At 48.6% G+C, this 12,506-nt stretch overlaps 1 pseudogene; it reads right to left on the reverse strand.

Moving 5' to 3' along the window:
- Positions 1-10,646: 10,646 nt before the first annotated feature.
- LOC125523854 (aspartic proteinase nepenthesin-2-like) lies at positions 10,647-12,267 on the reverse strand (annotated as a pseudogene).
- Between the last annotated feature and the right edge of the window lie 239 nt (positions 12,268-12,506).

Below are 12,506 nucleotides of genomic sequence, written 5' to 3' on the forward strand. Positions count from 1 at the left end.
ATTATGAGGATTATTGTATTAACTTTACACAGGATAGCCATGCCTCTAATTATTTGTATTTATTTATTCTACCTCTATAGATACCAAGATCATATAGTTCTTTAGAAGAACTACATTTGTACTACAAATTTTAAAAAGCCCGTTGCAACGCACCCTGCTACAAGTTCTAACTGGTTGTTCTTTTGCTTTATCAGCTCAATATAGCGATTGTGACACGTTTGGGTGGTCTGCAATGTGGAGTTGTACCTGTACATTTCAAGGTATATAATAGTGATGCTTGTTACACTAATACGTTACATATGCAATGGTGCCTGCGCCTTTCTCGCCCATAACTCTCTCTATACCTATTTCTCCACTGATTAGTGACCCCCTTAATCAATAGAACGTGTATGATCTATATATGCTAGCTAGAGTACAACATATTTTCGCGAACGGGGGAGAGTAGAGATGCATAGTTAAAAGAAAATTCGCAAGTCTTGTGGCATTATATTCCAAATTTTTATAGTCATTATATTCCAGATTTTCTTTTCGCATGTGTATTTGTGATGTCCAGCAAAAAGGCATAGGAGAAAGAGCAACATGGCCAAGCAAGTGTTAGAGTAAAGAACCATGAGAACAAGCTGAGTTTTTGCTTTTTTGGGGGGATGCACTTTTAATGTTGCATGGACCAAGCACACTGAGTTTTTTACTTCTTCCGTCATGCAGCTACAGGAGCACACACTAAGTTCCCCCCGCCCCCATCTCATATGCGCACTTGTCGCCAACTACACATGTGCCTCCCGTTGTCACCACTGACTCCCTTTACTGTAAGAGTGTTCATCATTTTGGTAAAACGAAGTGAAAGATATCTAACCTCTAATATGATGTTGTAGTATTTACTTTGTTTAAACTTTCTATTTATCCCCTTCAGGATAATTGTAAATGGCATTTAGTTATTCATCTATACCAGTATGACTCATGGCATTGATCTGATTGCTTGATGTACTTAAATCATTTTCTTTTCAGTCACCTCTTCATCCGAGCAGGGGTGATGAGGGAAAAGAAATGGTCGTGCTGAAAGTCAATTTAGTGCATCAAGGATTGGACGGTGCGAGATTTGCAAGAGGTGATGGAGGACAGTTTGTTATAGCGGCTTAGAACATATAGTAGTCGAGGAAGAGTACAAGCATAAGTTGGTTGATAATTTGTAGAGATTTGGAAATATACTTTTGCAATCTGTAAGAGGATCAAATATGTTTCATTCTTCTCAATGTTGACAAGGATGATTTTGGCATTTCTATATAACATACATGTACAATACGTTCATGAAGCTACATGAATGCTCGATGCTCAGTTCAAGACTTCTCGAGTAAGTGTGTCTCAGTTTATCATTTTCATCTCTCTAAATAAAACCATCAATGTTCAACATGATATATACAGAGATCTGGTTGCAGCTTAGCAGGCTTGAGGCCATTGGCGTTTATCAAGATGAGTTTGGAAACACACGGTGGAGATGCGGGGGTTATTGGGTTCGAGTGAGGGGCGCGAGAGGTCACCAAAACATCGGAGATGCTGGTGGGGCTTATAGGGATGGCCAGGGTTTGTGGCGTCTTGGGTGGGCGGTGTTGAGACGATTAGGCAGGTATAGGTGATCACCAGCATTAGAGATGGTGGGAGGGTTTAGAGGAATCGGCGATGGGCAGATGCTGGGACGGGGCAGCGGCGACAGACGATTAGGCAGGTGGAGGTGGACGGGTCGAAGGGTGCTCGAGATCACCGGCATAAAAAGTGGTGGTGGATATAGAGGGATGGCCAGGGTGGAATGGAGGAAGAGGGAAACATTGGGAGGAAGACATTAGTATTATGTGGTAATTGCAACCTCATGTTGCAACATTTCATTTGCATAATTCATCCTGGACAATTGTAGAAACGGAAGAAATATGTGCAACCATGTTAGAGATCTATTTGGGTGGCTAAAGTAGGTAGAATGTAGGGCGGGGCCTAGGATGGTCCGGATGTGTCACCACCTTCCACACACACATGTCTCCTCTTTAGTTGCCGATGGTTTCGAATGCAGCCATCGTCATGTGTAAGTGCTTCCATTCATCTTCTTCTATGAGATCCTTGGGATAGAGGAGGGAGAATGTAGCAAATGACTCCATTTACTTTTACCACCAACTTATTCATGCCACTTAATCATTTGTTTAATTCATGGAGGAGGACACGATGGTAGCTGTCGAGGATTCAAGAAGGACAATACACCATAGTACTGGTTGTAATATTAGCCGAGAAGAATGTGAAAAATAGTCGATATGTAGATTTATGGTGGATATTGAAAATCCGGTAGATTTTTGCTAGAGAACAGATCAATTTGTATGCACTGATTGCATTTGATTCATGGCGCAATATGTTGATCATGCTATTAAAATGTATTATTTTCATTCTTTGTTTTGTGTTATATAGAACATATTAAACAAAGCAATAGACCGACTCGCGCCATCATGAGGTGGAAGCATTTGTAGTAATATAATATGTATTATATGAAAAGATTGGTGAAGGGCATCTTGATGTGCAGCTTGATTTGAGGAAGCCTGAACTGTCCACACTATTGAGTTTTGAGGAGCCCACTGGCGCCCATTTGATATTCGAACACGCTCAAACGTAGGAAGAAGAAATGAGCTTCGAGCTTGTCAAATATCTTAATCATTTATTTGATTCATTTATATACGTTGTAGCCCGTAGCAACGCACGGGCATTCTACTAGATGTCCGAGGCATGTCGTGTATCTATTCTGGACCCTATTCATACACAAACGACGGAGATGAAAATTTTGAGGCACTTCGTGAAATTTAAAAGTTTTGCGAGGGAATTCAAAAAAGCACTCGAAATAAAGCAACCAGGATGGCATTCTGATATATCAAAATGGCAACGTTTATTTCCTAATGGTATTCCAACGAGCGTAGACATGTAATAAATTTATTATACAAACTTTAATTTTATTATCACGATATTTAATACAATAACAATTTAGTAAATTGCAAGGATTTGTTAGGCTTTTATGTCGTTCATTTTATGCTTTGGTGGAATGGTAAGACCTTGCGCAGCCGGTTTGTGCGGTGCGTATTGTGCGTTACACATGTTTTTAAATCTTTCATGTGAAGTATTCGTGCTAACTACGTATATTGCTTTTGCAGGATGGGTATGAGTTGAGGAAGCGGTTTTTATTATACTTGCTCAAACATCGTGCGAATGAAGCTAAGGACAACTTGCCTGATATTGTGCGAGAATTTCTTGAGCGCATCAAGTAGATCTCAATATTCTGTAACATTTTTTTATTTGGATCATTATTTTATACGTATACGTTCTCAATTTGATATATTTGTTATGAGTTTACATTACAAGTGAATTGGGCTTTAATTATTATGCAATTGTGATCATGTTATATTGTCTCTACCTGCGATATTTAGCATGCATTATCTTTATATGATTTTAACAAACTATTTCAGAAGCCCGTGGCAACGCACGGACACTCTACTAGTGTAATCTGTAATACCTAAATAGTTCACCCCCACTACTATAATCCTCTTGACATGCAGCCATCCCACGTCAGCACAGGTGACACGTCAGCTCAGTTTCACCCAATTGTTTCATGCTTTTTCTTAATCGTAACAACCAAACAACATGGCGCTCTATTTCATACGATGATTCCGTTTCACTCATAACAGCAGCAGCCGAACCGATTCCCTCATAAAAAGTAGGAAAACGTTGGTGATCGACACGCCGGCCCAAGATTGCGCCGGACTCGCGCTCGCTGTTCGATCAAACCCGATCGAACAGACCACGCACGACACAGCCCAGAGCGAGGCTTCTCCACGCAGCCGTGGAAGCCCATCCGGCCGCCCCTCTCTCCCCATAATAAGAAAGAAAGATCAATTTCCCTGCAGTACGAAGGCCGACGGGCGATCTTGCCGTTGAGTCTGCTCCTCCCGCATGACTGCCGGCCTTCCTCGCCTCTGACACCTCTCTGGGCGCTGGCACGCGAGCAGGGCCGCTGTTCGTTGCCGCCCAACCAGATCGTCGAGCAGCAGTCAAATCGTCATGTGCTCCGGGCCGCCTCCGGCAATCCTCTGAGCACCCGTCTCCCGTCCAATATCTCCGGCAGTGGGATGTGAGATAGGCTTCGTTCCATGGCCAACCACCCAAAATCCTGATGTTGGAGCGGCCGCTCTCGGTTTCGAGGACGTCTTCCCCATACACCTTCTGGGCTAGCAGATCACGTGAGCATGCATCGTTGCGCTTACGAGATCACCATTGACATGCTTAGCCATTGTTGACATGCTTCTTTGTGGTCGATCTTTTGGATTCAGTGGGAGGCGGCTTCTTTAGGTTGAAGACACCTCCAAGAGCGACTCTCTGTTAGGTGATGCTTGCCTTCTTTTTTGGGAACTAAGCTCCAGCAGCTGGGGAGAAAGACAAACAAACCTGATCCATACATGTTAATATAATTGGATTGTTGTTTGTCAATTTTATTTAATTCTTTGGATTTGCACAATATCTGACACATTGCTTCAGTTTATATCCGGTTGACTGCATTTGATGAGATTTCCAGTGACATGTTGATATAGGTAATTACTTTTGTTGCCCCGCATAAATCTCAGTTGCTACTCCCTTATTATGTTAGCCTACTCTATTACAGGATAACCTTCCTCTGGTATACATGTGAAGGATTACAAAAGACAGTAAAACAAAAATGGGAACTTAACCACCGGAACTGAAATCCTATAATTTTTTAACGTTGCTACATGGACGACACTTCACACACGATACACGCACGATCCTGCATATCTCACTGTCTATGCATATGACCAAACTGCAGAAAGCTGTTGGATTAGCCATCGTGTAACCATCGGCCTAGCGTATGTCGTGTGTGAAGTAGCGTGCATAATTTTCATGTAGTATCTGGTAGGCTGAGTCCATGCTAAAGGTGTTCAGTTTTCATTCATTGAAACAAAAGATCAAACTATACTTAATTGTATAAGTTGTCACGTGTCTAAATAAAGGAACTATTGAGATCTCAGTGTCAATATTGAGATCTGAGAGGCTGCTCTATCTATGTTGTTTCCCCCTAGTACGAATATCAACGATAGTTCATGATTTATGCATGTTTTTTCAAATGTTTATAAGCCATTCCCTAATGGTGTTTTTTATTTTATTTATGCATATCAGAGTTCTAGATCAGGTAATTTTATTTCCCCTAATGATGTAGATCATGATTGGTATCTATATATGTTATATTCTACATGTGTACTGGGGGATAGATTGCAGTCCACATGTGTAGTGGTCTGAGGGAGTGGAAGCTTCATTAAGTTTACCGAATTTTTTTTCCACAGAGTGCACCCAGTGATATTAGCTTCTCCAACAACAATTCAACAAATATTTACGGGTGGCATCTTAAATTCTTGGTGGAGGTTGTTACTCAACAAAGAACTACTAAGGTAAGAATGCTATGAATATTTGTCATTAATTAAGCTTAATATGATCAACCCTCTTTTTTCAATATGCAGCAGACCAACACATTACCAATGCATTTATCTACCACAATGTACTAAATTTGTAACCTTTCATATCATTCCATTAAAGGTTAAAAACATATATTTATACATTTCCTTAATTTATTTCGTGGTTTACAATCTACTCACGTAATAAAATAAGATGCTACAAATTCCCGCAGCAACGCGCGGGATATCATCTAGTTTTTATAATTTCTAAGATATTGTACTTTCGGTGAACTTTTATAATAAATATATCTGATCCTTTTCCAAAAAAAAAGTAACAGTGTTGCTCATCCAAAGTGAACTATGAATCTATACTCCTATATAGTATACCAGTAGCAACACATATAGATCGTTAGATCATCCTCATCAGACAGCCCACGTTTAGTGCCTTCAAATATTGAGCTGCGTTGCAACATAGGTGCCATTGGATAGAGCCATCCGACGGCTCACGATTCAAGGATTCACAGTGGCCCCTAGCACTGCGTTGTCCACCTCATATTAGTAGAGTCACGGGTAGTTCATGCATGCTCTAGATTTTTAGTGCAACGATGCTACACTTACGGACGGCCAGGCCACGAAAAACAACTACGCGCGGAGGGAGAGCCAGCTGATTGGCGCTTCATTTTTTACTTTGCGTTGCCCTGCTGGTTGCTCACGGGAGCAATGCAGGAGGGGGAGGGGGATAAAATCACACTTATCATATATTGCATGCTTCTTGTTCATCCATATATAGTTGATTAATCCTTTGCTCAAGTTAATCTGATGTCACATGTTATGAAGCTAACATTCAGAACTTAACCTAGACAGATTGACACTAATTAATTGTAAACACCGACAATCACACTTTGCAGAAAAAGGATTTCACATCCGAAAAAAGAGAAATTAGTCCACATAACCCCCTAGTGTTTCACAAACCGACTAATTTATCCCCTGAAGTGCAAAACCGGGTATTTAACCCCCTGCCTTTCTCAAAACCATGTGAATCATCCCCTAAACCTGATTAGAGTGGTTTTGGCAGGTGGTTTTGTCCTTTCGGACCTGCACCCAACTGCACCTGGCCTTGTCCATCCTCAGCTGCACGCCTACACCACGCCGGCGTCGTGTGCAGCGCCTGGATGCCGACATCACCATGTAGCTTGCTGGTCCATTCTTTCAACTCTGTCAGCTTCTTGATGGTGAACCGCATCATCTCCGGGTTGCCGTGCAGCCTACACGAAGTGTCACACATCGAAAGCCATCGCTTCAATCAGGCGCGGAGTGCATCATCGAAGCTCCAGCTCTGACCCATCGCCGATCTGAGAATACTGCTAGGACTCCCAGGAGCGTTGACTCATCCGGCTTGCCGCTGTCCAAGCACATCTAACTGAATTCCTCCACATGATGTGTGTACCTGTGTATATCAGCGAGTTCAAGGACGTCAAACGTGAGCATCACCTTTGTCCTCCCTCACCACCAGGCTGCCAAAATCACCTATGTGTTCACAAATATGAGTCATGCATGTTACCATGGCGTCCTCGGTTCCTCGCTGGGCTCGAGGCCAGTCAGGCCCTCGCTCGTGATCAAGACTCGTCTCCCAGCTCGGCAGGCTGGTGCTCGTCACCGGCACGAACATGCCGGAGCTGCCGCAGAGCGAGGTCGAGGAGATTTCGGCAGAGTGACTCTCCTCCATCCCGGACAGCGCCGTCATGTTTTCCACCTTCAGGAGCAAGATGTGTGTCCCGGCCGCCTGCACAACTCCATAAGGGCAGAGACTTCAAGGTGAAGGTCGAGAAGTGCATGACTCCGGGGTTCGAGGAGAGGATGAATGGGAGGGATGTGGTGCACCTATACCACATCCTACGAAAAATCAAAGCGTGCGGTGCTTAGTGAACCACGCCGGACGAGCTCCATCATGCTAGGACTCCTTGTCGGCTGCTGTAAACTATTTGATGTTGTACAGCGAGTATGGAGTACCTCAACGTCGAGCTGTTCGCGGGGGACCTCGATGTCGGGGTGAAACTGGCACGCCGGCACCAAGGATGGTTTAGGTGAGAGGATGTGAACGATGCCGTATACACGTGATTGCAGGCAGATGGGATAGGGAAGAAAGAACTCTGCCGACCTGGCCCCTCGCAACGTTGCTACGTCAGCAAACCACCTCACAAAACCACTATAATCAGGTTTAGGGGGTAATTCACATTGTTTTGAGAAAGACAGGGGGTTAAGTACCCGGTTTTAAACTTTAGGGGGTAAATTAGCCGGTTTGTGAAACCCTGGGGTGATGTGGACTTCTTTCGAAAAAAGATCACACTTTAAAAATATAAACTTCTCGTAACAATTTATACTGTCCAGTGTTTTCTGCACTTTGATAGTTTTTCTTTATGATGATTACACTTTGATAGTCATTCATATATACCGATGACATTACAAGCTCCAAGCTGCGGCACATCTTCACTTTGATTTGTTTTTGGATCAAAAATCCTTGTCTGCCACCCACAGCCCCAACTCACCGGGGCGGAATAAACTACCCTGCCGTCCTCCAACTTCTTCAGGAGCTTCAAGTGTCCGTCCACAAAGGCTCGGGGATACCCATAGTCCGTCGAGGGTTGCTTGGCCCAAACACCTTTCTCCAGGTCCTCCGCGAGCCACAGGTCCACGTCGGGATGATCGCCGTCGTTATGAGCTACAACCAAACTGCCATTTAGCGTCGCCAATATCATGATGCAATCTCCGTCGCTGGTGTCGATCGAAACCGGGCCTGGAAGCGTCGCCGGCCTCCACTCCTCCGTGTTCAGGTCGAACGACGCGACGTGGTTCATGTCGGGATCATCGGGAGAGTTGGGGTTGTACTGGTCCGCCAAGAAGTAAACGACCCCCTGGATGACAACGTCGTGTATGCCGGAGTCGAACCAGACGCGGGCTGGCGGGCTCGGCCTCCGCCTCCGCCTCCAGCGCCCGTAGTGGTCGTCGCCGAGGGTGAACACGTGGCACTCCTGCTTGACGCGCCAGCTCTCGCAATCGCGGCGGGTGACCACGCGGAGCACCTTGCGCTTGCCGGCGGAGCCGGCGACCCCGACCGTGTGGCAGGCCCATGTCTCGTAGTCGCGGCGCCAGCGTGGGCTTTTATCGAGGTCGTCGGAGGGCAAGGTGGAGAAGGCGCGGGTCTCGGGATCGATCACGCGGATGACGCCATTCTTGGACCGGAAAAGGTACGGCGGGCCAGGGTACCCGTGTGGCGCGCTGACGTCCTCCACCGGGACGTCTATCCGCTGAACGACGTCGCCGGACAACAGGTCCACCATGTCGAAGCGGTCGCCGTCCACGGCCAGGGCGAGGATGAGGCCCGGGCGCCTGGAAGCGTACGCCTTGACGAAGACCGGATCGGAGAGAGTGAATTGCAAAAAACCACCACATTTGGGGCTTCACTTACACAAAACCACCGGGTCACTAATTTTTTGCAAAAATCACCGCGGATTCGGTAAATTTGTTGCAAATAGCACTAATCAGGCGATTTCCTGCGTTTGATCACTTTCTAACAAGTGAGGCTGGGCTGTAAGGAGCTGACTTGGCGAAACATTTACATACACCTCCTTAGATCTAAAAACAAAAAGCAATCGACTCCCTCGCCCCTCCTCCCAGACCTGTCCCCGACCTTGACCAGCCCGACCTCGACTTCGGCCCCTCGCCGGAGTGGCTCCTCACCGGATTTGGTGTCCGGCTTCTGCCCCTCGCCGCCGCAGGCGCCACCTGCGCCACGCGCGCGCCCACCGCCAACCGCCACCGCACTGCCCTGTCTTCCCCTTGGCCTCACCCTCGGCCCAGCTCGCCGCTGCCGCGCGCCTTTGCCGCCCAGTCGCCCTCTCCTCCGCCTGCGCCGCGCCGGCGCCCCGTCGCTGCCCTGGTTGCGTCGCCCGCACCTGAGCACGGTCCCTCGTCACCCAGCTCATCGCCTCGCTCCCAACCTCGACCAGGAGCTCGGAGCTGAGGTGAGCGCGCAGCCGGCGAGCAGGAGCTCGACGGAGAGGTGCGCGCGGGACTGGCCAGCCACCTGGGGCAAGGTTGCCTAGGCGTGTGCGTGGGGGACTGGCTGGCGGCGGTGTGGGTATGTGTGCCTGTGCATGGCGGGGCTGCGGGCCGCCGCAGAATCCGGCGCTGTAGACATGGTCGTGGTTGCAAGCGGTTGGGCCAGGTAGAGGCGAGGTGTGCGTCGTCCCGGAGGAGAAGGAAAAAGGGAGTAGGAAGGGATGGTAGGCGGGGCAGCAATGGTCGCCGACGTGTTGTGGCGGCGACGAGGTCGCCGGAGTGGGCTCCTCGCCGGATTTGGTGTCCGGCTTCGCCGCCGCCGCCTGGGAGGAGGCAGAGGACGGTGGTGAAAGAGGGGGGGGGGGGGAGGGGCTGATTGCTTCTTAAATTTTCTAATAAGGGTGCATTTGTGAAATTCAGGGGGGGTATGCATTTTTTTTGCCAAGTCAGCTCCTTACAACCCGGCCCCACTTGTCAGAAAGTGATCAAACACAGCAAATCGTCCGATTAGTGCTATTTGCAACAAGTTTACCGAATCTGCGATGATTTTTGCAAAAAATCAATGACCCTGTGATTTTCTACAAGTGAAGCTCCAAATGTGATGGTTTTCTGCAATTCACTCGGTCGGAGAGGAAGGAGCGCCACGACCGGCAGACAGCATGGCCGCGGCAGAGTGCCCTGGCCGGGAAGCGCAGCAGGACATCCCACGCCACGTCCGGCGGCAGCTCGACACTTACGCCGGCGTCAGAGTTCAAGCGCTTGCTGGCTGGCTCCATTGATCTATATATGGCGCTGCTCGTCGATCCGACTGATTCCGATCGTTGCAAGCTAGTTCCCCAGTGCGCTGCTTGGCCTTTGCTTATGTAGGTAGAACTGCAGTTGGATTCTGTTAGAATTAGAGTCCTGTACGCATGTAATCTCAACTCCTGATCTATCTCCTCCTTCAAACCTCTCGTACTGTCTTCTGTAACTGCCTGTATCGTTAGCGATCTGGTATTGCATGTAAGGCTGTAAGCCACGACAGGGCTTCTGATCAATAAAACCTCACGCGACTCCTCTATGGAGGAGTTGGAACGCTTCCACGAGATCAATCTTACATGGTATACAGAATTAGCCTCTTCCCTTCCATCTAGCCAAAACTGAAACCTAACCCTACCCTTCCGGTTGGAAGAGTGGTCCAATATCCATCAGCTCCAAAAAGGTAAAACTGTCTACTGTCATGTCCAAACCTCAGTGTTTATTGCAATATAAATCTATTCGCAACGACCGACACTACAACATGATGAGATTTATCTTGGGGGCCCTGCGTCGAGGTGGCAGGCCTCCGGATTGAAGCTAAGAGTGGGGTTGCTGGCTTGGAGGTCAAATATGAAGCGATGGTTGATCTGTTGCATGGCACCAATGACCGTCATGTCCCAAGCCGAGACCAAGCCGAGGCACTGGTATTGGTGGCCGGCCTCGTCGACGATCTTCATGAACATATGCTCCGGCATGACCCGGAGCCACGCGCAATTTTCAAAGTGTAGTGTCATGCTCGGGAGGACGTCATGGTGCGGTGCCGGCTGGTGGACGCACAAGTGGTGGCCCTGTAGCTGGACGAAGTGTGCCCTGCGGTGCTGCAGGTGGAGCCGCACCGCCTGCTCGACGTGGGTGTACGCTGCATGCACGAACGCCGTCATCTTCGTGCCGATGTCGATCATGCACCCGCCCACCCCACTCCTGCGACGCCGGAACATCTCCCCCGTGACACTCGGCACCCGGCTGTTGCCCACTCTGACCCCGGCAAGGTTGACATAGTACGAATGACCGCTCTTCTGAGTCGGCGTAAGGATGTGTGTGCTCTGGCGGTGCACGCCCGGCGGTGGTTGGCTAGGGATGTTGGCGTCGAACCGGAGGAAGCTATATTCGCTCATATATCCCTGGCGTGAACGGGCAGTAGGAGAAGCGAATGCCTTGGCCTTGATTGAGCTGGTCCGTGAAAGCGGTCGGCGGATTCATGAGGGACTTCCCCATCCCCAGGCCAAGGACACCGGCGAGGGCGTTCTGCGTGTTGAATTCCACGGTGCGGTGGGCGCAGCCGAAGGCCATGCTCTGCTGCTCAAGACCACCTTCGTCGCTGCCTTTGAGGAAGAAGAAGACGTCCTTGGCGAGGTATCCCGTAGCCGATGCACGGCTGCTCCGGTAACCGATGTGGAATCCGCAATGCCCGCTTCTCTGCGGTTGGTTAGGCGCACGACACAAGACACCATCATTGGCCAGGACATGGCAGAAGGTCGGTGACTTAGACGGGTCAAACACTGGGTTGAACTGCGGCCTGCAGGGGTTGCACGGCACGCACTGCATCCAGGTCAGCCCGGTGGCCATGTCCAGCGCGAGCTCGTACTCATGGGAACCATGCTCCGTGCCCACGACCACCATGATGGCATACACCATGTCCGCCAGTGGGCACATGGGCGGACTTATGGCGTTGACGGTGATGTTGGTGGCGGTGCCCGGCGGAAGGAGATGGTTGGTGATCCGGCACTTTACATGGTCCTTGGCGCGCTGGAGGCTCGCCAAGTCATGCGTCGCTTGGTGGTTGGCGGCGAGCCGGAGGCTGAAGCTGCCGCTGCTTCCGCTGAGCGGCGACAACGAAGTCGAGGCCGTGATGCCATGGAAGAATGGCATGAGGGCGCCCAGGAGGGTTAGTGCTAGAAGTAATTTGGCCGCCATGGAGTACAGACTGGACCGATGGTGCTTGCTTATAATGAGATGCACGAGTGGTGGAAATTGTGAAGCTATGTGTACAGATGAAATCCATTGATGTTTGTGGAATTTATTGGAGGAAATCTGGTTTTTGGATATGCATACTCTATCTATCTTCTAATCCCCGTCAATTAATAACTCGATGGTTAAAGAAATCCATTCGGAGATACGCAGCACTTCAAGTACATTAATTAGCAAGAGATTGAACTGGCCCAGAGTAGCATT

This window comes from Triticum urartu, chromosome 7A (genome assembly GCF_056163025.1).
Source record: "Triticum urartu cultivar PI428250 chromosome 7A, HENAU_Tu73, whole genome shotgun sequence".
NCBI lineage: Eukaryota > Viridiplantae > Streptophyta > Magnoliopsida > Poales > Poaceae > Triticum > Triticum urartu.